This window comes from Lithobates pipiens, unplaced genomic scaffold (assembly GCF_037356315.1).
Source record: "Lithobates pipiens isolate NorthernLeopardFrog02 unplaced genomic scaffold, aLitPip1_a1.2 Scaffold_13, whole genome shotgun sequence".
NCBI lineage: Eukaryota > Metazoa > Chordata > Amphibia > Anura > Ranidae > Lithobates > Lithobates pipiens.
In genome coordinates this window covers 246,999,750-247,026,190 of record NW_027507718.1, presented here as the reverse complement: position 1 = coordinate 247,026,190, position 26,441 = coordinate 246,999,750, and the positions used below count along the sequence as shown (strand labels likewise).

General features: G+C 42.3%; 1 protein-coding gene and 1 pseudogene across 1 annotated transcript in view; both read left to right on the top strand.

Moving 5' to 3' along the window:
* The window catches only part of LOC143974757 (UDP-glucuronosyltransferase 2A2-like), a 183,998-nt gene that overhangs the window by 24,336 nt on the left and 133,221 nt on the right, over positions 1 to 26,441 (top strand). The window lies entirely within an intron of this gene.
* On the top strand, positions 12,294 to 13,211 carry LOC143976091 (UDP-glucuronosyltransferase 2A2 pseudogene; annotated as a pseudogene).

Below are 26,441 nucleotides of genomic sequence, written 5' to 3'. Positions count from 1 at the left end.
TATATATATATTTTTTTTCACAATATAATACGGTTGTCAGGGCAAACTTATACTTGGCACCTATAGATGAACACTCTATGCGTTTCATCGTCTGTTGCCAATCATCAGAAGTTGGATGCATGAATGAGCTAAAAGGTAATTGATGAATTATTAAATTATCTATAGGGATCCACTACTCCCCATAGATGGGAAAAAGGGAGAGAGGAAAAGGAAAAAAAAAAAGAAGAAACACTTTCAGTATTACTTACAAGGCAGTCCATAAATAATGGCCAACTCCAGGGAATGTCATTGAACGGTGGCCTGGCATAGATGGTCCCAACCAGGGTTGAGACGGGAGATCCTCTAGACAGGACCCATAAGGAACAGTAGCCAGGAAGCAGCTGGGACAGCCACTACACAACGCCATATGGTGAAATGTGTGCATAATTGACATCTGCCCTAATCTATGTACAGATATAAAGTAAAATCATAAGAAGCAGTCAATAAAAATGATGAGATGAGTTGGGTGTGGGGTGAATGTGAGTGTGATTGCACGTAAGTATAATTGAGTATGCGCAATGACAGGGAATGTGTAGATAATGAAATTGATTACATTAAATAAAAAAAGTATATATATCAGATATGTGTACATATCAAAAACGAGAAAATGTGCCAGAAGATAATTAGTGCATATGCAGTGGTCATGTATATGAGTGTGTGTGCACGAGTTTATATGCGTTTGTGTTGATGTATGTAAATATATATTGTATGTAAGTGTATGTATATATGTGTGTATGTATGTTGGTGTATGTATATGTGTATGTATATATGTGTGTGTGTGTAGGGTATGTGGAAGTGATAAAACAAGTCCCCAATTACCTGAACTGAAAATAAGTATAACACAAAAAATTGTATTCCTCGTGGTGATGGCATGTGGAGTGAGATGCCGGCTAGCCCCAGGCCAGATATAACCGCGTAACTGATGATGGCTACCACTGGTCCACTAATGGGGTTATTACCCTGAGGTCCTCAGCATGACAAAGCTGGAATGCTCTTACAGCTTTACGATGCTTAACCCCAATTTCCTTAGTGGTGTAGCCCTGTTGTCCTATATAGGGGCTACTAGTAAATTTAGATTTGCTGGGTTGTAGTTAACCCGGCTAATTTGTAGTTTTCATGATCATTTGGGTTTTCCCTCAGCTCAGTGTAGTTCCCCCCATTTGTCAGTAGGTGGCACTGTTACCTTTAGGATTAGTATGATGAGCTACAGTAAAGCTGGGTTATGAATATGCATACTTCTCTTAGCCAATCAGCAGGAGTTTTTTTGACTACTGGTGCATGCTTGGAGAGAGTATACATATTCATGTAGGTCAAGTGATCAGGGTCCTCTTACCCAGACCTTGGACCTAAGGCCTAGCCACATGCCCTTGGCTCTGCAACTGAAGTCCATTCTGTGTGCATGAAAGAAAAGATGGGAACCTGAGGGAAATGTGGGAGAGACTAGAAAAGCATCAAAGACGGACTCATCCTACCAAGTTCTGCTCTTTACTTTGAGTCGTTGTTGCTATAGGAGACAGAACGCTGGGTACAGCTTAAAGGCACTTTTTCTATACTACTGTCTACCTTCCTATATTAGTCTAAGGAGGCTGCTAGTCTCCTTGCTTACTTGTCCTAAGGTGTCCTGTGCCCTACCCCTCTCTCCCTGAATTTTTGTTATGTGAGCAATAAACTCACCGTTCAGCATAAAAATAACTGGCTCCCAATTTTCTTTACTTTTTCTTTACTTTTTATCTTAATGCATACTATGCATTAAGATAAAAGCCTTCTGTGTGCAGCCCCCCTCAGCCCTCCTAATACTTACCTGAGGTCCCTCTAGATCCAGTGATGTTGCAGTAATGTCTCGGCTGCCCTGGAATCCCCTCCTCATTGGCTGAGACAGCAGTGCAGGGCCATTGGTTCCCACTGCTGTCAATCAAAGTCAGTCAGCCAATGAGGATAGAAAGGGGGATAGGCAGGGCCACAGCTCTGTGTCTGAATGGACACAGGGTGACTCGGTTTGGGTGCCCCCATAGCAAGCTGCTTGTTGTGGGGGCACTCAATAGGAGGGAGGGGCCAGAGAAGAGGAGGATCTGGGCTGCTCTGTGCAAAACCACTGCACGGAGCAGGTAAGTATAACATGTTTGTTATTTTTAACAAAAAAAAAGAGACTTTACAATCACTTTAAGCTGATAAGCACCTTCTGACATATCGCAGTGTCCTGTGTCAGATTGTTGATGCTGAAAGCGGTACACTGTTTTGCTTGGAAATTTGGCGTTTTATATTGTAGGCCTGTAATTCTTAGGAATAACACACTTAAATATGCCCAAACAAGAGTCTAGTAGTGTCTGCCCTAATGTTGTAAAGCGCTATATAAATCCTGTATAATAATAATAATAATAATAGACAACCCGGGTATGATAAAGTTTGAAACACTAAATCATAAATTATAATATAGTAAATAACTATAAATAAATATAACAAATAATATAATAATAATAATAATAATAAAAATTATTCAATAATGTAATCAAATCAAAAACACTGAAATTTGCTCAGTTGCAGAATTGTCGCTGTCATTACTTTCATTGATTGATGACGGATTTCCCCACAAATCGCTATCGCTCAATTTTGTAAGTGATTCTAATTTATTATCGCAGTATTCTAGCTGGTATAAAACCACTTTTGATGTAAAGGGACAGTTTTGGTTGCTATGGACAATCTACAGTTTCCAGGCAGAAAGAACAGTATTTATAATATAAAGCTGCATGCAGGGCACTGGACAAAGCATTAGGGACAAAGGGATGTGAAATAATGTGATACAGTAATGAAATCTGTAAGATTACAGTGTACTGTATGTCTAATGTGTTTTTCACTTTTTGAATTTGGCACCGTGCTCTGTCCCCGTGCGTTGCAGCACTCACAGGGAACGGAGCCCGGCACTGTGATTGATCCAGTGGAGGACAAAGCTCGCACACGCAGCGGGAGGACATCCCAGTATCCTGGGGACAAGGTAAATAACTTTGCCTGGATCCTGAGATATGATCCCGAGTGTGGCTCGGGGGTTAGCACTTTTGGTACTGAAAATTCGCCCTTAGCCACACTCGGGAACACCACCAGGGAGGTTAAATAATTTAATTAGTTGTTTGCAGATTTAGCAAATTCCTCTTTATTAGTTATCTGCTAAGTAATGTTACAGCAGAATGGTTAATGCCCATTTCACAGTTAAAGCGTTACTAAACCCAGGACCCTGCATTCACTATATCTGGTCAGTACACAGAACATGGATATGCAATTATTTTAGTAAATGTAAACAGCTAAATACCTTTTCTCATCAGCAGTATAGAGCAGCCTTGTGACTTCTATCAGTGTCTGTCCGAGCACTGGTTAAATCTTGTAAGATGAGTTTTCGTTCTCCTCTGACTGTTCTATGAGGCTGCATGATCCCTGACCTTCCGTCTGGAGAGTGTTGATTGGCTCTTTGCTGATCACATGGACCCTCCCAGAAAAAGAAACTCTCTAGCAATACACACCAAACTGAGCATGTGCAGAGTGCCTCCAAGGCCTATGTTCTGTCAGTTGATGGATTGGGGACAGTAAAAGAAGGGGAGGATCAGAGAAAACAAGAATTCAACAGCCTTTTTGCACATGCAGAGGATTAACCACTTAGGTTCCACAGTGAGTATAAGAAGCATGCTTTACTGCTTAATACAGACTGATTGTACTGTTGTGGGTTTAGCAACACTTTAAAAAGCAGTTCTTCTATAGTTTCCAGACTATTGGAGAAAGGTTTACTCAAGTTAAATGGCTATGGTGGTGCGCTAATGGGTTTACATTCACGTTCTGCACTGCTGGCTTTATGCCTCCTATTCTAAAAACTGTCCTTGCTACCTTATGACTTTCCGACAACAATGCTACCCTGTGTCTTCTCATACAGTTTTTGGGGTGCCAAGTTTTAATTATCATCACAGCCTTCTTTCCATATTTTCATTTTACATAATTATAATGCATATCCTAACATAGTATTAATTTTCATGGCGTGGATGAAAGTTATGGCTATAAACACAGTTTTTACATAGGGTCGGAATTTTATTGAATGACGTAAATGGCAAAGTGTACATTAGACCAGTGGTCATCAACCGTGTCCTCAGGGCCCCCTAACAGGCCAGGTTTGCAAGATAACTGAAATAAATCAGAGGTGATATCATTTGCTGCTCAGTGATTGCAGTATTCTAGTCTGCATCTCTCCAAGGTAATACATAAACCTGGCCTGTTAGTGGGCCCTGAGGACAGGGTTGAGGACCATTGCATTAGACCACAAAAAAAATTGTGTACATTAACCACTTGACCACTGGGCACTTAAGCCCCCTTCCTAACCAGACCAATTTTCAGCTTTCGGTGCTCTCACACTTTGAATGACAATTACTCAGTCATGCAACATTGTACCCAAATGAAATTTTGTCCTTTTTTTCACACAAATAGAGCTTTCTTTTGGTGGTATTTAATCACCGCTTGGTTTTTTATTTTTTGCGCTAATAATCAAAAAAGACAGACAATTCGGTAAAAAAAATAGATAAAATTCTTTGTTTCTTTTAAAATTTATTGGCAGAGTATTGGCAGAGCATGCACAGTGTTGCAGAGTATGGGCAGAGTACTGCAGATTATTGTCACTGAGTAGCGCCGTGGGCACTACACATCCAGCCCACAGCTCTGCTACCATCTCTCCCCCTCTCCCCTCTCACTGTATCGATACAGAGAGGGGAGGGAGGAACCGGCGTCATGACGTGATGGCGGTTTGTTTACAAGTGATCGCTCTGTCATTTGATCAGCGGCCGTTTACCGTGATCCGTGATGTGCCGGGTCACAGATGTTCCTGGGTGTGCGCCCCAGGGGGCGCGCGGGAGCAAGATTCTGGGAGGACGTCCATGGACATCCACCCAGAAAAACACGACCGCTCTGTAGCCGTCTTTCGGCTATGGCCCGGTCAGCATGTGGTTAAAGTGTTTGCATAGAAACTTTCCATATTATATATGTGACAACGTATGTTCATTATGTGATGATCTGAGAAATTATAGGGAGCAAAAATCATGAAAAAAAAACTTGGTAAATGTATGCAGAAAAAATAAAGCTGGAAAATTTTGTCCACTTCTTTGCTATGTCTGCAACTGGCATAGTCTATGGACTTGAACGTTTCTACTGAAAAATAAATGTGAAAAATGGTTAAAGAGGATCTAAAGCAGGGATATGCAATTAGCGGACCTCCAGCTGTTGCAAAACTACAAGTTCCATGAGTCATTGAAAGACTCTGACAGCCACAAGAATGACACCCAGAGGCAGAGGCATGATGAGACCTGTAGTTTTGCAACAGCTCCGCTAATTGCATATCCCTGATCTAAAGAGTTTAACCATTTGGCAATTAGTGATTCAACTTCAATTTGTCTAGATGAAATTTATACACTTAAGGGTCTTGTTGCGTATGTGAATCCCATGCAAATAAAATACAAAAAACCAAGGGGTCCCACCCAAAGTCCATATCAGACAAGCGTACTACCCCCCATTCAGCTTGGGTGGTCATGGTCTCAACATGGGAAGGGGGAAGTCCTTTAATAAAAACAGAAGTTCCATGATGTAAAACCACCATCAATCATGTCCTCTAGGATGCAGATTGACGTCAAACACAATGTCCAACATCCGCTGAAAGAAAAAAAATGTCACTGCCCTTTGAGATGTCTAAAGCGGTTGTTTCATTCTGATCAAATGTCATCTCCTTTGCCCCACCACCACAATATAGGCAAAGGGGGGAGGGGGTTCTCTGAGTAACATCATTGACTGTATATGGACATGACCATATTTGGTCAATGGTGTCACTGGGATGCTGTCATTGACTGTATAAGGTCATGTCCCATGACGCCAGCTGGAGCCCCCCTGTCCATTTGATATTTTTCAGAACGAGACCTGGAGATGACATCTGGCGGGGATCAAAAGATGGGTTCAGATATTAAGTGGGTGGCAGGGTTTTTTTTTTAGTTCTGTGATTCTAGTATGGATTTTAGGTAGGACCCCGTTTTTTTCTTGTTTTTTGCATATGGTTCCCTCTTAAAGAGGCTGAAACCCTAAAAAAATAAAAATAAAAAAAGAGATCATGTTCCCTTATAGCAGGTTAAACAGAACTAATCTAATCTGTCCCTTTCTATGCTGTAAAAAACCTGGACGATCTTGCCTGTTCCTTAATGTGCTGGCCACAGTAATAGTGGCTGCTGATCTAAGATACTGTGGTCAGGTTACGTGCCTCTGTGATCCCGCTGCTCTCCTCTATCTCCCCTCTCCCCCTCCCTCCCTGCCTGTCCGCTCCGGTGTGTGTGAGCAGATCTCTTCTCTGGCCCTCCCCTCCTGCCACTATTGGAAGCCAGCAGTAAAGTTAAATAAAGATTACTACCAGCCCCTCTGTTCTACTAAGCCATACTACACTGTGTAAATGTTTGTATAAAATTGTGCCTGTAAACACCTTATTTCAGTTCCTTTCTTTTTTGGAGGTCACGTAACCTCCAGACCGCTCACCTTGCCCCGATCTAAGGGCTACAGCAGGAGGGGCTGAGCGGACAGCACAGTGGTCATGTGGCCTCCTGGCTGATGTCAGAGGGGATTTCAGCCCTCCCGCTGTAGCCCTTAGATCCAGCAGCATAGCGACCAGAGGTCGTGTTACCGGTGAGAAATTAACTGAAATAAGGTGTTTACAGGCACAATTTTATACAGATGTAGCAATGTTGACTACAATTATCAAGTACAGTGATCCTCCGGTATTTCTATGCATCGCATGTCCCTCTAGTGCCCAGTGTTATCAACTGACTTCATGTTTGTGAGCCAAACTAAAGGGATTGTGGGATGAGTAGTCCCTTAGACTGATAATTGCTTTGCATGATTTTGTACCCGGACTACATATCTCAGGGATCGTTGCTACCATCGGAGAGATTGCTGAGAGGAACTATAAAAGAAACCACAGCTCCACCCTGCTCTTTTTTCCTCCTGGGCCTGACATGCATGGAGAGAGAGGTCGCGGCCTACCATGCGGTGTATCACATTCCAATCCAGATGAGATGGGCCTAGCACTGCTTGCTGTTTGTCAGACATCCCTCCAACACCACTTCGGTCGCCTGCCAACCTGTGTTCTGAGCTTCACATTGGGAGATCAAAATGGCAGATCAGCTGCACGCGTGTCGCTGCAGGAGCTGCTGTCCAGAGGGTATTGAATCGGCCTGGTCATTTGGGGAGAGGGCAATCGCCCACTTTTACAAATCATTTTCTCGCGGTTTCACTAAGATACTTTGCACAGACATCTTTACCTCAGGAATACTTTACTGAACCTATCTTGAACACTGTGCATAGACATATTTATCTTCTACCATTTCAAGAAACCTCATTGCTTGCTATTACACCTTATTGGATACAATTAATGAGCTCCTACTGCCTGTGAAGACCATCAGATCTGCAAAGGGGACATTGCTGTCATTATTGCTACAAGGGTCCTTATACCATTGCCATTGTGTTTGACCTCTCATTAGGGTTAAAGGTTTATAGGCTTGCCGAGGTTTCCCCTTTAGAAATTTGTCAGTATAACCATTTGACCTTGTTTATCCTATCAGGTGCAATCAGAACTCCACTGTACATGTGTATATAACAGACTGTTTTACCTGTATATATCTTGGATGGGGAAGTGTCTGTGCTGTGTGCTGGCAACATGGAATGGTAATCAAGTTAAGAGGAGGAGAGTGCCATCCTGTAGCAAAGATACGACTGGTGAGGAAAGACACCACTCATTGTCTCCTAGTCACCAGCTGGGGTTGTCTGTACCCCCCCCCCCCCACCCGGAGATGTCTGCTTACCCCACTTCCCTGACAACTGGGGAAAAGACACATATCTGCGATAAATGACCTTCCCCCAACAACTTCCATCACTGACAGAGAAACCTTCAGAAATTGATAAACCAAATCCCTTATCACCTCCTGAGGGGCCCCTGCAGGCTCTAGATTTTGTGTCACATGGCTTTGCCGCCCTATATCTAAGTTGAGCCCCCCAAAGCCCCCTGACCACCCCCTCCACCCTGGATGCTATGCCTGGCTGCTGAGTTCCTTTCCCATTACGGCACTCTATACTGCTCCTCTTCCACAGGGCTGAAATCACAGTCCTTTACAACACAGCCAATCAGACACGATCTGCACAGGGTGTATCTGCCTACTGCAACAAGACGAGCAGGATTAGGAACAGCTGGGTAACTGTGGAGAGAGATGAGAGCTGGCAATTAGCCGACAGCTGAGCAGCCAGCCCAGAGAAGGAAGGGCTAAGCCAGCCCTGACAGGTTCCATCCATAGAATAGCAAAATAAAAGCCAGATACACCCAGTGAAGGCTGACAGATTGTGTGTATAGGAATGCGATTTCAGCTCTGTGTAGTGTGGGGAGGAGGAGCTGTATACAGTGCTGGGATGGGAAAGGAGGTCTGCCAAGTGACCTGCCAGGGGGTCTATGTCCTCTAATTCTTCAGCTGTGATTCCTGTTCTCTGATTCACCAGTGGTGATTCCTGTCCTCTGATGTAATGAGTAACTCTGGAAACTCAAAACTCTTATGCCGCGTACACACGGGCGGATTGTATGGCATACTTAGTCCGTCTAAACACATTTCAGCGGACAATCCGATCGTGTGTTGGCTTCAGCGGACGTTTTCAGCGTGCAGTCCGGAGTACTAAGTATTTCGGTTTTTTCGAAATTCTGTCCGTCGTACTTTGGTTTCAGCGGACAATACGGTCGTCAGTATGCTAGTAGGACGGACTAAGAATGACGCATGCCCAGAAAGGATTTACAGGGCGGAAGGGTGCTTTGCTGTGTCTTGGACTTCCTATTTCTAGTCCCGTCGTACGTGCTGTACACGTCATCGCGCAAGCTTTCGACGGACTGTTTGTGCATCCGTGTGTGGTCAAGTCCGTTCAGTGGAAAGTACGACGGACTGTCCGTCGGATTGTATGACGGACTAAGTACGCCATACAATCCGCTCGTGTGTACGCGGCATTAAGCACCTTGAGAATCTTGATGTGTCCCAGGTGTATCAGCACACACAGTGGAAGTGGAGCGTGGGGGGCCTAGGTCAATTTTTGCACCATGGCCCACACGCTTCAAGCTATGCCTCCTGTGTAAATATGAGTATGCAGTCACAACTATTTGTACGTAAATAGCTGAGGTAACTATCAATATGTTAATATCCATCCTAAAGTCCAAAAGACCTCCCTTTTGCAAAGAAGGGAGAATCGGTCTCCACCACGGATCACACAGTTGACTTTTTTGATAATCTGGACTTTGAAGGTCTGTATATTTTGTTGATGAAATCGGTTTCGCTATGCACGTATTTTTTATTGGTTCTAATATCCGACAGGTGATCTGTAATTCTGTCTCTGAGACGTCTGGTAGATCTGCCTATGTATTGGATTTTACAGTACACGTGATAATGTAAATATTTAGTGTGGCAATTGACTATTTGATAGTTATGGAAAGGCCATTGGAGTGTGAGATTTTAGTATGGGGATCGCCTAAAAGATTGCAGGTGGAACATCTGGTAGCATTGCATTGAAACAATCCAGTGGTGTTCAGCCAGGCATTAGTGGTTGTGTTGGAAGTGTACATACTAGGGGAGATCATGTTGCCTATTGTTTGTGTTTTTCTTGCAACATATTTGATCCCACCTCTTAAGATGGTTTTGTAGCTGTCATCACTGTCATGTAAAATGGAGAGGTATCTTGTAATGATGTTTTTTTATTTCTGAGAATTGTAGACTATAATTGGTTGCAAACACTGGTTTATTTGATGATCTAGTGTCTTCAGGCGAACCATTTGCCAAATGGACGGTTCTATCAAGGCTTCTGATTTGGTGACAAACCTTTTGGACCATTGGTTTGCAATACCCTTGTTCACAGAGTCTCTGTTCGAGTAGACATACTTCTCTATCATAATCGGTTAGGTAAGAACAGTTTCGTCTTGTCCAGATAAACTGGCCTTGAGATTTTGCTTTTATAGTGTGGGGAGCATGACAGCTGGTTGCATACAGAAGGGAGTTCTTGGAGGTGGTTTTCCTAAATGAACATACTTTGACAGTCTTGTACTGAATGGATCCAAATAGGGTGAGATCTAGAAAGTTGTCTTCGGTTTGGTGTTCCTCTATGGTGAACTTTAAGTTCAAATCATTTGTGTTGAGTCTTGAAACTCAGTGGTTGACAACTCTTGTTTTGTGATAAAGATCAAATCATCTATGTAGCGGAAGTATGAAATGATTTTATCTCTGTGGGGATTGTCGGCATTGCAGATATTAAGCTACCATTTAGAGTTAAAAAGAAAATAGTTGTGATGTAGAAGATATGAGACAGCTTCCAGAATGAACCGTTTTAGGTCTGATGAATATACTGTATACAGATCCATGTGGTGTTTGAGCAACTTCAATCCTAGATTGTGGGGTATACACGAATATAGGGACTTAACATCACATACTATCCATTTATAATTGTTCTCCTATGGATGTCCTTCTAAAGCCTGTATGGTGTGTTTTGTATCCCAGAGATGAGAAGGTGTCTGAGGTTGCCCAAAGGTTCCCCAAGGGAGCCTATGCTGGCCACAATCAGTCTCCCTTGAATGGGGACACAATTTTTATGAGTTTTGGACAGATTGTAAAATATAGGTGTAACAGGAGTTCAAAATGCCAAAGGAGGTAGCTTTATCTAAGATATGCTTTATAAGGTAGTCTGTATTGATAGCTGTCCCACATGTGGCTACTGCTTCCAGTACCAGCTCTGCCCCCCCCCCAAACTGGGGTGCTCCCTCAATGGCCATGACAGCCTAACACTCGATCTCCAGCTTCCACCCAAACATCTCCTCCCCAGCTGGGCTAAACCTCAGTATTTGAGGGGGCCTGCCCCCTGCCAATCCAAGTTGGGGATTGGTCAGAGCCCCCAGAATATTCCAGGCAACTCCACCTTACCTCCCCTCCAATTCTTCTAGAAGGTTACAAAACATTTGAGAAGTAGGGGGGAGGTCTCAGTGATGATGCCTGGTCACAACCAGGGATTCTGTCACTTTGGATAGATTTCTGTTTTGGCTATAGTGCAGAAAATGAGGGGAAAATCTCTTTAACCCCTTGCCAACCAGTGTGCGGCAATGTACGTCGGCACAATTGCACGGCTGGGCAAATGGGCGTACAGGTACGTCCCCTTTAAATCGCAGCATAGTGGGCATGTCATGGAGCGGCAGAACGGGGAGATGCCCGTAAACAAGGCATTTCCCTGTTCTGCCTAGTAACATGACAGATCTATTGCTCTCTGTCATGTTCTAGTGAGACAATCCCCCCTATAGTTAAAATCACTTCCTAGGACAAGCTTAACCCCTTGATCTCCACCTAGTGTTTAACCCCTTCCCTGCCAGTGTCATTTACACAGTATGCAGTGCATTTTAACTAATCGCTGTATAAATGACAGTGGTCCCAAAATAGTGTCAAAAGTGTCCGACGTGTCCGCCATGTCGCAGTCACGATAAAAATTGCAGTTTGCCGCCATTACTAATAATAAAAAGTTAATAAGAAAAATGCCATAAATCTATCCCCTATTTTGTAGACGCTATAACTTTTATGCAAACCAATCAATATACATTTATTGTGTTTTTTTTTTCAGAAAAATATGTAGAAGAATACATATCGGCCTAAACTGAGAAAGAAATGTGTTTTTTTTATATTTTTTGGGGGGATATTTATTATAGCAAAAAGTAAAAAATATTGCTTTTTTTTCAAAATTGTTTTTTATTTTTTAGTTTATAGCGCAAAAAATAAAAATCTGAGGTGATCAAATACCACGAAAAGAAAGCTCTATTTGTGGGAAAAAAAGGATGTCAATTTTGTTTGGATGCAACATTGTGCGACCACGCAATTGTCAGTTGAAGCGACGCAGTGCTCTGGTCAGGAAGGGGGTAAATCCTTCCGGGGCTGAAGTGGTTAATGGGATGCAGAAGAAAAAAAAACTGAAAGGTGTTATAACCCTACTAACTCTCTGTGACTTTATACAAAATGAATTAAAAGTTTAATTTCCAAGAAAGTTTAATTTCCAAGAAAGTTTAATTTCCAAGAAAGTTTAATTTCCAAGAAAGTCTTTTATGCAATGTTGAAATAGATTGACAGAAATACATATTTTATTGCAACACTGCTCTGCAAAATATGGGAAAATGTCCACACTAGGAAACACCGTTTATTTCTATTGCTAAAAAGTCTACTGGAAAATGGCTATTAACAATATATAGGCACTGTTTGATTTTGCCTCTAGTGTTCAGAGTTTTCCGCAAAGTTTTTTACACTTTGTACCACCTCACATAACCTCAGATCACAGTGAGTCATCATCATGTTCTGTACTGGGATTGTTTTTCTGCTCCTGCACACATGTCTTTTCAACACTGTTTCTGCTGGAAAGATTTTGGTGTGGCCAACAGACGCTAGTCATTTTTTGAATATGAAAATAATCCTGAATGAACTTACCAATAGAGATCATGAAGTTACAGTGTTGCTTCATTCGGCCGCTCTAATAATGGGTGCAGACACCAGTAAAGACTCACCAATCAAATATGAAGCTTTTGATGTGCCTTTCACAAAGGAGGAGAATGAAAAGTTTCTTGAGGAATTTTTAAGTCTATGGATTTTTGATGTACCTAATATGACCTATTGGGAATTCTATCAAAAAATGAAAGAGATGGTGATCGAGCAACAGAAATTGGAAAATCATATGTGTGACGGGGTACTTAAGAACAAGTCATTGATAAAGAAACTAGAAAGCAAGAAGTTTGATGTCCTGATCTCAGATCCATTGATCCCATGTGGTGAACTTATTGCTGAAGTTCTTGGACTTCCATTTGTCTATTCTTTTAGATTTTCCATGGGCAACTCAATGGAGAGGCTATGTGGACATCTTCCAGCCCCCTTTTCCTATGTGCCTGGAGCCATGGCAGAACTAACTGATAGGATGTCTTTCCTAGAGAGATGGCAAAACACAAACTTCTATCTTTTCCAAGACATATTATTCTATTTTGTGTTTGGTGGCAACTGGGATGGTTACTACAGTGAAGTATTAGGTGAGCATGAAAAGTAATTGGAGAATGTGGCAAAACCAAATATATGAGTACAGGCATACCCCACTTTTAAGTACACAATGGGTATTATTTACTAAAGCTGTAAAGTACAAAATCAGGCTCACTTCTGCTTAGAAACCAATGAGCTTCTAACCCCAGCTTGTTCAATTAAGCTTTGGTAATAAAATCTGGACGCTCATTGCTTTCTATGCAGAAGTGAGCCTGATTTTGCACTTTCCAGCTTATTAGTAAATAAACCCCATTGTGTACCTAAAAGTAGGGTATGCCTGTAATCAATTTCTTTCATTTAGCTTTGTGTTATAGACATATTTTAGAGAATAAGTGATGTGGAAATTATGTAGAATTTCTTTCATTAAGGTGGAAAAATATATAACATGAATATACCTGGCAGCACAGTGGTGTAGTGGTTAGCACTCTCACCTAGCAGTAAAAAGGGTCGCTGGTTTGAATCCCAACCACGACACTACCTGCCTGGAGTTTGCATGTTCTGCCTGTGTTTGTTTCCTCCCACACTCCAAAGACATGCAGCTAGGTTAATTGGCTTCTGTCCAAAATTGGCCCTAGTATATGAATGGGGCCCTTGGATCAGGGCTCAAGTCCTGCGGGAACGAATGGGAACGAATGGGAACGGAGTTCCTGCACTTTTTCCACAACAGGAACTCAGTTCCCGTTAGCAGCCGTGTCTTGCAAGACTTTGAAGCATGAGAGCTGTGTGGCAGGTGCTACACCAGCAGCCGCCAACACAACTCAGTATTTATGTTTATTGAGGATTTTTTTTATGTACTAACAGTTAAGCTTCATACACACAATACGGAAATTGGATGAAAAATACCACTTTTGAAGCATTCGTGCATATGAGCGTATCATTTTTTTTTTTTGGTGGGGGAGTGGATCTTGGGTGGGAGTTCCCACACTTTTTTCCCCAGGACTTGACCCCTGCCTTGGATTGTGGGCTCCTTGAGAGTAGGGACCAATGTGAGTGTGCAATGTACAGGGATAGGGGTAATTGTAGACACTCATACTGGATAGACTGGTGTCTTTATTCAACCTTACTATGTAACTATGTATATACCTATATGTTAACTATACAAAATTATATGTTGCTTAGTTGACATATACATATGTGTATTAAAGCTTAAGTTTAGTTAGATTTTTTTTTTTATAATCATCATCAGGGATGATACTTATACTAAACAAAAATTGTTCCTTATTGGAGTTGGCTGCTATGTTCATTGAAATGTTCTTTTCTCTGCCACCATCCATACCCCAGTAGCCAGTAGCTGTGATCTCATCAAACTCATCAAAAATGCCAATTATGTCCGCCCTTTCCATACCTGCATTTCATTCATAAAAGCTTTATTCTAGCTTCCCACAATGAAAAGCGCTCTGTGAATGGAGGAGGCAAACCTTTCATTCATCCACCCATCCTCCAGTCATAGAGTGCTTTTCACTGTGGGAAGTAATAGTACAGCTCCTATGAATGAAGCATGGGGGCGGAAAGGGCTGGCATAGTCCATACTTTTGACAAAGGCCAGTGACAAGTTAGGTGGCTCGTATTAACTACTACAGAATCAGAAGATTACAGTTGCAGGGTTTGGGGGCAGAAAGGAAAGGAATATAACAGTCACCAGCACAAGGGGCTCATTCAATGTAAGTACAGTCACTTGTGCTGATTTAAAAAGAAATTGAACTATACTTTAACTATATCAACACACACACACATTTAAGAAACATAACATTTTACTTGATGATTTTACCTAATTTGTCTATCTCGCCGGGTTACCATATGTGACTATACTGTACATACACACAGATTCTTGCTTTTTATGTTGCTGTGTTACGCCCAGACCTCTTTTGCAATGTCATTTGGCACAAGTTTCATGGCAATGAGGATTGTGAAGCCACTTACTAACACTGGCAGCATGTGAACTTAGATCTTGACTTCTGATCCTCTGCAGTGAAAATTAACAAGTATAAAAAATTGTGATAATCTTCCTACACTGATAGTACAGCGATATGCCTGCCAGCACTCCTCTGTGATTCCCATACTCTGTACACAAATATTAATCATTTCAATACTGGGCACATTCACCCAGTTCCTGCCCCAGGTCAATTTTTAACTTTCATCGCTGTCACACTTTGAATGACAATTGCCTAGTCATGCAACACTGTGCAAATTATTATTTTTTCCATTTTATTTAGACAGATAGAGATTTATTTTGGTGGTATTTAATCACCTTTGTTTTTTTTGTTTTTTTGCTGAACAAACAAAAAAAGGCAGAAAAAAAAGTTTTCTTATTTTCTGTTATAAATTTTTGCAAATACAGTTAGGTCCATATATATGTGGACACGGGCACAATTTTAGTTTTTTTTTCAGGTATTTACCAAAACATATTCAAGCTATAGTTAAATAATAGATATGGGCTGAAAGTGCACACTCTCAGGGAGTGGCGGCTGGTAAAGTTTTAGGATGGTGGGGGCCAGACCCTGTCCTTCCGTTTTGACCCCTCCCACTTATCATAAGCCCCACCCCTTATAGAATCCACCCATTCCGTCCCCTGTATTCCACTTGCTTCCACCTATAGTGTCAGGAGTATACAGCTCAGTATCACAGGACAGAGTGTACAACCCCAGAATCACAGGACAGAGTATACAGCTCAGCATCACAGAACAGAGTATATAGCTCAGCCTCACAGATCAGTGTATACAGCTCAGCATTACAGATGAGGGTATATAGCCTCCTTCATCAGTATGGACTCCCCAGGAAAACCAGGAAACCCCCCCCCCCCCATCAGCTAGACCCATAGCCCATGGTTGCCAAAAAAGTATGTCATATTTCAATTTGTCTGACCACAGAACAGATTTCCACAGACCATTTTAATTCAGCTTTGCCCCTGAGTAGATTCTTCTGAATCATACTCAGATATGGCTTTTTCTTTTGCATGATAGAGCTTTACCTTGCATTTTTGGAAGTCATGGCAAACTGTGTTCACAGGCAGTTATTTTTGGAAGTATTCATGAGCCCATGCAGTGATGTCCATTACAGAATCATGCCTGTTTTAATGTCATCTGAGGGCCTGAAGACGATTACATCCAATATTAAGTTTAAGGACTTACTGCTTATGCACAGAGATTTCTTCAGATTCTCTGAATCTTTTGATGATATCTATTGTAGATGATAATATATTTAAAGTTTTTGCAATTTTACCTTGAGGAACATTATTCTGAAATTGTTTTAACAATTTTTAGATGTAGCTTTTCACAAATTGGTGAACCTGTATCCATCTTTACTTCTGAGAAACTCTGACTCTCCGAGATGCTCTTTTTATACCCAATCATGTTACTGACCTGTTACTAATTAACCTCATTAGTTGAAAAATCTTCTTCCAGCTCTTCCTTGCTAGCGCCACTTACTTTTAAGCTTTTTGTTGCCCTGTCCTTTTTTGTGTTGCTGGCATCAATTTCAAAATTACCTGCAGGTAGTTAGCCTTTATAATCATGAGAAAATCTATGGACATAACACATAGGATGGAGTCAGAGTGACATTAACACGCACAGAGGAGGAAGTGGAACATGCGCTTGGGTACACAGCAGCAGCGGCGTTCATACCCAGCAAGGCTTGTTTATACTTGTGTTGCCCTCAGAAGTCACTCTTCAGAAGGCATTTGACAGACGTTGAGGAGGCAGTATGCCACCACCTTGCCACCTGCTTTAACCCCTATCAATGTACGCAGTTGTGAGGCGGTTGTGGTGCCAGCCCATTTAGCTGAACCAGATGTACCGGACAGTGTGAAGAAATTATGCTGTGGCATATGGACACCCTCACCTGCTGTCTTTGTAGGTTGGATGTGGTTGGGTACAGTAAAACTGCACATTGGGCATGTGTTTTTACTGCCCTCCAACCACAAGTGTAAACAAGGCTTAAGCGATTGAATTTCCTTTGATATAAAGATATGTCTGTGAGCTTTATTTCAGAACAAGCAAAAATGTTAAAACAATTATAAAATACCATACATAGGACTGTTTTTCTGACAACCAAATTGGAAGATAACAAGCAAAATAATATGACATTGTTACCACTGACTTTTTTGTTTTACTTACATTATCTACTTAATGAAGTGGTTCATTAGGGATATAATGGTTATTCATACAGTGTATAAGAAACACTGTGTTGCACAGCAATCAGGTCAATTCTATCATTGTTTTCAATCACCTGCATATCATTTCCTGGTCTGTAGATGGAGCATTGTGAAAAGAAATGGAAAGCATCCCTTTATCCTTTGGTAGAAGGAATTCATTGTATAGAATGTACAGATCATGTGATTTCCTGATAAACCAAGCTAACAAAGTGCAGTGTTGCTGGGTAGTTAGTATTACACTCTTGTTCAGGAAGTCTCTATGCACTCCAGATCTTCAAAATGTTCTATGCAAGCGTTTTACTTCTGATGCATGTCAGTTTAATTGGCACAGCATACTCAGGGAAAATTCTGGCTTGGCCAACAGACGGCAGTCATTTTATGAACTTAAATGTGATCCTTGAAAACCTTGCACACAAAGGTCATGAAGTAACAGTGCTGGTCAACTCAGCCAACCTTATCATGGACACCAACAAAACCTCAGCTTTAAAATTTGAAGTCTTCCCTGTTGCGTTTTCAAGAACCAGACATGAAGAGCTACTAGAGGAATTCTTACGTATTTGGATTTATGATCTTCCCAATATGTCCTACTGGGAATTCTTTACCCGAATGAAAAAAGCCATGGCGGACTCCTTGGAGGTACAGCTTCTAGTGTGTGATGGCATCATAAAGAACAAGGTGATGTTAAGGAAGCTAAAAGATGAGAAGTTTGATATCCTTGTTGCAGACCCACTAGCTCCTTGTGGTGAACTTATCGCTGAGGTCATTGGTGTGCCATTTATCTATTCCTTTAGGTTCTCAATGGCTAATATTATAGAAAGACTTTGTGGTCAACAACCCATGCCGTTTTCTTATGTACCCGCTATAATGACTGAATTCACAGATAGAATGTCCTTTATAGAACGCCTAAGAAATACAATTTTTTATTTATTGCAAGATGCTATATTTTATTCTGTCCTTTCATCCTCCTGGGATGCATATTATAGTGAGGCACTAGGTAAGTATACTGGTGCAATTAATATGTTGTTGGGTGCAGGAATCATAACCTATAGTAATTAATTCACTGTAGAATTATCTCCAAGCTCCCTTCATATGAATACACCCTTAGCAAGGACATGAACAGCCCAATTTAAAGCCCAAATGTTATGCTTAGGAGAGTATCAGACCATATAGGGCTATTCTAGGGGTATTTGTGAAATTAGTAAATCTCTACACAATGCGAATGAATCTTGCCCGTTCTCACATTTTACAAATAGGCTAGTTGCTGTGGGTCACTATAGAGGATAGACTGGTGTCTCACTATCTGTTGTACTCAAGGAAATGTGAAAAGCTATGGCCAGCAGGGGAATAACTATAGCTAAGCAAGGCCATGCAGCTGATATGGGACCTAGAAGCATAGAAGGCCAAAGCTGTATGACTAAACAGTGATTTATGCATAAAATAAATCAATATATATTTTGGTAACTTCTTTAGGATTGTATCATCATTCGTGCAAATGTATAAAAAATATACCTGTAATATGTGTGTAATTGTTTCTTTGTTGCCTTTCATCATGCAAATGTAACATTCCCTGACATTCAATCCCAAAAGAAAAATAGCCGTAAGAACATTCGACCATGAGAGTTATTATTCACCAATAATGTCGAGAATATAGCCTAACACTATAGGCTAAGAACATTTGACCAGCAGGAGAAATAATATGAGGGAGACCCCTGCACTGTGTACAGTCTACGAAGGCCGAGGGAACCTCCAGTTGCAGTGCAAAGTGAAACATTTAGTAGCACTGCTAAATATTTCACGTCACATTGTAGCTATAGGTTCACTCTGCTAAAAATCCATTCATTCAGTGCCCAAAATTCTGCACAGTGCTGGAGTCTCCCTGATATTATTACCCCTGTTAGTTAAATTTTCTTAGCCTGTTGAGCTAATTTCTCTGTTGGTGAATTATTATTTTTATTATATAGGATTTATATAGCGCCATCAATTTACGCAGTGCTTTACAATATAGAATGTTAACTCTCATAGGGGCTGATTTACTAAGAGGAATGGGTTGTGCCAGTTCATACCTTAATTGGTGCACTGGAAAAGTTATTAACCGAACATGAGAACCGGCGCAAGACCCCTGTGCTAGACTATTATAATGCCTCCAGAATTGGGAGTGTGTCTACCCAACATCTCTCTGCTGGTGGACACAAGAACCTAAATATATAGGTATATAATTGGGCAGCATAGTGGTGTAGTGGTTAGCAGCAAAAGGGTCACTGGTTGAAATCCCACCCAAGACACCATCTGCCTGGAGTTTGCATATTCTGCCTGTGGGAGTTTTCTCCCATGCTCTAAAAAGATGCTGGTAGGTAAATTGGCCCTAATATATATGAACGTGTGTTAGGGACCCACACAAACACCGCCCCATGTTTAAAAAAAAAAATATTTTCTTAATTTGCAAATAAGGATCATCACTTCCTTAGAGAACAGTGAGCGGGGCATAGTGGTGGAAAGAAATTAGCAGCAGTACAAGCAGCTTCCTGGAGGGGGCATGATGTCATTCCGGGAACCAGATATGCGCCACGGGTACATACCTCCACACGCACAGCACTTACTCATACACATACACATCAGTTGTGCACTGAGCGCATCTAGCTGCAGGAACCCAATTTTTAGGGAAATTAATAGTAAAGCAGATGCAGATGTCCAGGACTGAACTAAAATATTTCTAGTGAAAGGCAATTGTTGTCACAGTTTCACTTAGGAACGTGTCTTTGCAAAGTTAAAGTGGTTGTAAACCCTTACAAACCACTTTGACCTACAGGTAAGCCTAGATTAACCACTTAAGGACCGCCGCATGGCAATGTACGTCGGTGCAATGACACCGACAGGCACAAGCACGATCGGACCCCCTCCCGCTGGATGCAGCGGTCCGATTTGCTGCAGGAGCGATCCGGGATGAGGGGATGGCCGTTGGTTTCTGGCCATCCCCTCTCGATCGCTCCTGGCGAATGAGAAGCTTCCCCCGCTGTGTATAGTAAACACAGGCAGGGAGGAAGGGATGTCATTCTCCTCGGGGCGGTCTTTTTGACCGGACTACGAGGAGAACAGTGAAAGTAAGTGCACCAACACTACACTGACATGTAGGCACGCAAACCCCCCCCCCCATCACCCCCCCGATCGCCCCCCTCCCAGTCACAGTGTCACTGATTGCAGTGATCATTTATTTACTGATCACTGCATTCAGTGTCAGTTGTGACAGTAAAAACTGTCAGGGCAGTTAGTGTTAGGTCCAGGGTAGCCCCCTACAGCCAATAAAAGTTTAACCCCCTGATTGCCCCTAGAGTTAATCCTTTCACCCCCTTTTGCCAGTATCACTAAGCGATCGTTTTTCTGATCGCTGCATTAGTGTTACTGGTGCCGCTAAGTAGCTGGTTATTTTTTAAGGTTCACCGCCAGGTTTTTATAGCGCTAGGTACCCCGATATACTACCCAATAATGGTTTTAACCCCCTGATTGCCCCTAGTTAACCCTTTCACCCTCCTTTGTCAGTGTCACTAAGCGATAATTTTTCTGATCGCTGCATTAGTGTAACTAGTGTCACTAGGTAGCTAGTTATTTTTTTAGGTTCACCGCCAGGTTTTTATAGCGCTAGGTACCCCCATATACTACCCAATAATGGTTTTAACCCCCTGATTGCCCCTAGTTAACCCTTTCACCAGCGATCACCGTATAAGTGTCACTGGTGACGCTGGTTAGCCAGTTAGTTATTTAGGTTCCCCGTCAGGTTTTTATATAGCGCCAGGGACCCCCATATACTACCTAATAAAGATTTTAACCCCCTGATTGCCCCTAGTTAACCCTTTCACCATTGATCACCATATAAGTGTTACGGGTGACTCTGGTTAGTTAGTTTGCTTTTTATAGCATCAGGGCACCCACCATTTATTACCCAATAAAGGTTTAACCCCCTGATCACCCGGCGGGTGATATCAGTTAGGTTTTAGGGTCAGGGACTACGTCACCCCAGGCAGCGCTAGGTTAGTGCCAGTACCGCTAACACCCATGCGCAAATCATAAACCTCCTGTAGTGGCATAGAATCTGAACAGATCAATATCTGACTGATCAGATCTATACTAGCGTCCCCAGCAGTTTAGGGTTCCAAAAAAACGCATTGTTAGCGGGATCAGCCCAGATACCTGCTAGCACCTGCGTTTTGCCCCTCCGCCCAGCCCACCCAAGTGCAGTATCGATCGATCACTGTCACTTACAAAACACTAAACACATAACTGCAGTGTTCGCAGAGTCAGGCCTGATCCCTGCGATCGCTAACAGTTTTTTTTGGTAGCGTTTTATATTTAAATCCGGAAGGCAGTACTTGGTTTTCAGGGTCCCGTACGTGGCTAGGCTCCCAAAAACTCCCCCACATGTGATATCCCCGTACTCGGGAGAAGCAGCAGAATTCATTTTGGGGTGTAATTTCACTTATGCCCTTAGCATGTGTGAGCAATATATCATTTAGTGACAACTTTGTGCAAAAAAAAAAAAAATTGTAATATTCCTGCAACTTGTGGCAAAATATAAAATATTTCATGGACTCAACATGCCTCTCAGTAAATAGCTTGGAGTGTCATTATTCAATCACTTGGGACAAAAAAAAAAATATTCAATGGGCTCAACATGCCCTTTAGCAGTTTTCTTGGGGTGTCTACTTTCCAAAATGGGGTCATTTGGGGGGGGTTTGTGTTATTTTGGCATTTTATGGCCTTCGAAACTGTGATAGGTAGTGAGGAGTGAAATCAAAAATTTGCACCCTTAGATATCCTGAAGGTGGTGATTGGTTTTCGGGGTGCCGTGCGCGACTAGACTCCCAAAAAGTCCCACATATGTGGTATCCCCAAACTCAGGAGAAGCAGCAGAATATATTTTGGGGTGTAATTCCACATATAACTATGGCATGTGTGAGCAATATATCATTTAGTGACAAATTTTTGTAAACTTTTTTTTTTTTGGTCATTATTCAATCACTTGGGACAAAAAAAAAAATTCAATGGGCTCAACATGCCCCTCAGCAATTTCCGTGGGGTGTCTACTTTCCAAAATGGGGTCATTTGGGGGGGTTTGTACTGCCCTGCCATTTTAGCACCTCAAGAAATGAGATAGGCAGTCATAAATTAAAAGCTGTGTAAATTCCACAAAATGTTTGTAGACGCTATAACTTTTGCGCAAACCAATAAATATACGCTTATTGACATTTTTTTTTACTAAAGACATGTGGCTGAATACATTTTGCCCTAAATGTATGACTAAAATTGAGTTTATTCAATTTTTCTTATAACAAAAAGTAGAAAATATATTTTTTTCTCGAAATTTTTGGACTTTTTCCATTTATATTGCAAAAAATAAAAATCGCAGAGGCAATCAAATACCATCAAAAGAAAGCTCTATTTGTGGGAAGAAAAGGACGCAAATTTTGTTTGGGTACGACATTGCATGACCACGCAATTACCAGTTAAAGCAGTGCAGTGCGAAATTTTAAAAAGACCTCTGGTTCTTAGGCTGACAATTGGTCCGGGGCTGAAGTGGTTAAGGCTTACCTGTAGGTCCAAGAAATATCTCCTAAACCTACACGGTTTAGGAGATATTTACAAAAAGACAGGCGCACTTGGAATGCCGCTGCTAACGACGATATGCCGTTAGTGGCGACTCCCGTGCGCATACGCGGGAGTGACGTCATTACTGCTCCGGCGCTGTGAGTGGCCGGAGCAGCGATACCCGGAAGAAGATGGACGCTCCGTGCTACAGAGAACAGCGGTGACAACGCTGGCTCCTGTGTCAGGTAAGTGACACATAATGGGCTATTATGCAATTCATAGTAGCCCATTATGCTTTACCTTTGCAGGTAGACAAAGAGGAAGTAAACCCTAAATAGCTTCCCCATTAGGTAAATTGCACTCTAGCATTTTGCTCTGTACACCCCAAATTATTAGGTATCTTGGACTTTGGGGTTTATTCACTAAAGGCAAATCCACTTTGCACTACAAGTGTATTTGGAAGTGCAGTTGTTGGAGATCCGAGGGGACATGCAAAGAAAAAAAACAGCATCTTTGCTTCTACATGATTGGATGATAAAGTCACCAGTGCTTCCCGTTAGATTCACAGCGAGTACACTTTTATTACAGAGTGAATTTGCCTTTAATAAATCCCAAAATACCTAATAATTTGGGGTGTACACAACAAAGTGCTAGAGTGCAACTTGCCTAATGGGGACACTAGTTAGATTGACCTGTGTGTCCCCAAGGAAAGACATTGGTAGGGTTTTACCCTCACTTCCTGTTTGGCTGTGACAGGAAGTGAAGCCAATTTTCAGAAAAGGGACACAAAGCCCAACCTAAAAAAGACAAGCAGGGGTTCTAACACTCACTTGGTTTACCTGAAATGCCCACAATTAGAGTAGGATTGTCTTGAGCTAGAATTTAGCTCAGTGCTCTAAATCAGTGCTTCTCAACCCTGTCCACTGCGGAGACACTGCAGGGATCCCAGCACTGACGTTTCTTATATTAGGAGGACGGGGCCACCCGTCACCTGACCCCGCCCCTCTGACGCTGGTGAGGGGAGCCAGGGATCCCCTAATGACGTATGGGTGACCCCGCCCCCTCTGATGTAATGGAAACCTGCGTTACATCAGAGGGGGGGCGGGGTCACCCATACGTCACTGGGGAACCCCATAGCTTTCCTCACCAGCGTCAGAGGGTGCGGGGTCAGGTGACGGGTGGCCCCGCCCTCCTAATATAAGAAACGTCAGCGCTGGGATCCCCGCAGTGTCTCCGCAGTGGAGACAGAAGACGGATGTATGGACAGCGCTGGACTGAGAGATCCCCCATCGCTGGATATGATCATCCATCGCTGGACCCCGGAGATCCGTCGCTGGATAGCAGGAGTGGATTAGCACCGCTGGAATCTTTTTTTTATTTTTAATAAAATAATTTTTTTAAAGTGTGTTTGTCTTATTTAACCATTTTTACACTTTCTTTGTGAAATGGTACCATTTCAAACGGGGGGGGCACGGATCTGGGGGTCTCCTTGTTAAAGGGGACTTCCAGATTCTGATAAGCCCCCTGCCCGCAGACCCCCACAACCACCGCTCAGGGTTGTGGGGATGAGGCCCTTCTCCACATCAACATGAGGACAAGGTGCTTTGAGGGGTCACAGACCCCCAAAGCATCCTCCCAATGTTGAGGGCATGTGGCCTGGTACGGTTCAGGAGGGGGGGCGCTCTCTCGTCCCCCCCTCTTTTCCTGTGGCCTGCCAGGTTGCGTGCTCGGATAAAAGGTCTGGTATGGATTTTTAGGGAGACCCCACGTCAATTTTTTTTTTAATTTGATGCGGGGTTCCCCTTAATATCCATACCAGACCTAAAGGGTCTGGTATGGATATTTAGGGGGACCCCCACGTAAAAAAAAAAATTTAAATTTGACACGGGGTTCCCCTTAATATCCATACCAGACCTGAAGGGCCTGGTAATTGAATTTTTTTTTAATCAATGAATGAATGAATTGTCGGCTAATACAGAGAACACTCATTGAGTGTTCTCTGTATTATGGGAGCCGACAATATAGCCGCAAGTGATTTTAAAAGACTTTTTTTCCTTCACAAATCACACTTTGTTACAGGAAACATGCGCCCCTTCACAGGCATACTATAGACACCCCCCAGGTACGACATATAAAGGAATATTACACTTTTATTGTTTCACATTAATCATTATTAAAATCACTGCTCCTGAAAAAACGTCAGTTTTTAAAACTTTTTTTGCATTAATCCCTGTCCCCTGGGGCAGGACCCAGGTCCCCAAACACTTTTTAGGACAGTAACTTGCATATTAGCCTTTAAAATTAGCACTTTAGATTGTGAATGTTCGAGTCCCATAGACTTTAATAGGGTTCTAAAGTTCACACGAAGTTTAGGTCTGTTCGCAGGTTCTGGTGCGAACCGAACAGGGGGGTGTTCGGCTCATCCTTACTAAAGAGTTCAAAATGCCAAAGGAGGTAGCTTCATCTAAGATATGCTTTATACGGTAGTCTGTATTGATAGCTGTCCCACATGTGGCTACTGCTTACAGTACCAGCTCTCCACCCCCCCAAACTGGGGTGCTCCCTCAAAGGACATGACAGCCTAACACTCGATCTTAAGCTTCCACCCAAACATCTCCTCCCCAGCTGGGCTAAACCTCAGTATTTGAGGGGGCCTGCCCCCTGCCAATCCAAGTTGGGGATTGGTCAGAGCCCCCAGAATATTCCAGGCAACTCCACCTTACCTCCCCTCCAATTCTTCTAGAAGGTTACAACACATTTGAGAAGTAGGGGGGAGGTCTCAGTGATGATGCCTGGTGACAGCCAGGGATTCTGTCACTTTGGATAGATTTCTGTTTTGGCTATAGTGCAGAAAATGAGGGGAAAATCTCTTTAACCCCTTGCCAACCAGCGTGCGGCGATGTACATCGGCACAATTGCACGGCTGGGCAAATGGGCGTACAGGTACGTCCCCTTTAAATCGCAGCATAGTGGGCATGTCATGGAGCGGCAGAACGGGGAGATGCCTATGTAAACAAGGCATTTCCCTGTTCTGCCTAGTAACATGACAGAGATCTATTGCTCCCTGTCATTGGGAGCAGTGATCTCTGTCATGTTCTAGTGAGACAATCCCCCCTATAGTTAGAATCACTCCCTAGGACAAGCTTAACCCCTTGATCACCACCTAGTGTTGAACCCCTTCCCTGCCAGTGTCATTTACACAGTATGCAGTGCATTTTTATAGCACTGATCGCTGTATAAATGACAGTGGTCCCAAAATAGTGTCAAAAGTGTCCGACGTGTCTGCCATGTCACAGTCACGATAAAAATCGCAGAAAAAATAATTAATATAAAAAAGTTAATAAGAAAAATGCCATAAATCTATCCCCTATTTTGTAGACGCTATAACTTTTATGCAAACCAATCAATATACGTTTATTGTGGTTTTTTTCATAAAAATATGTAGAAGAATACATATCGGTCTAAACTGAGAAAGAAATTTGTTTTTTTTAAATATATTTTTGGGGGATATTTATTATAGCAAAAAGAAAAAAATATTGTTTTTTTTTTTTAAT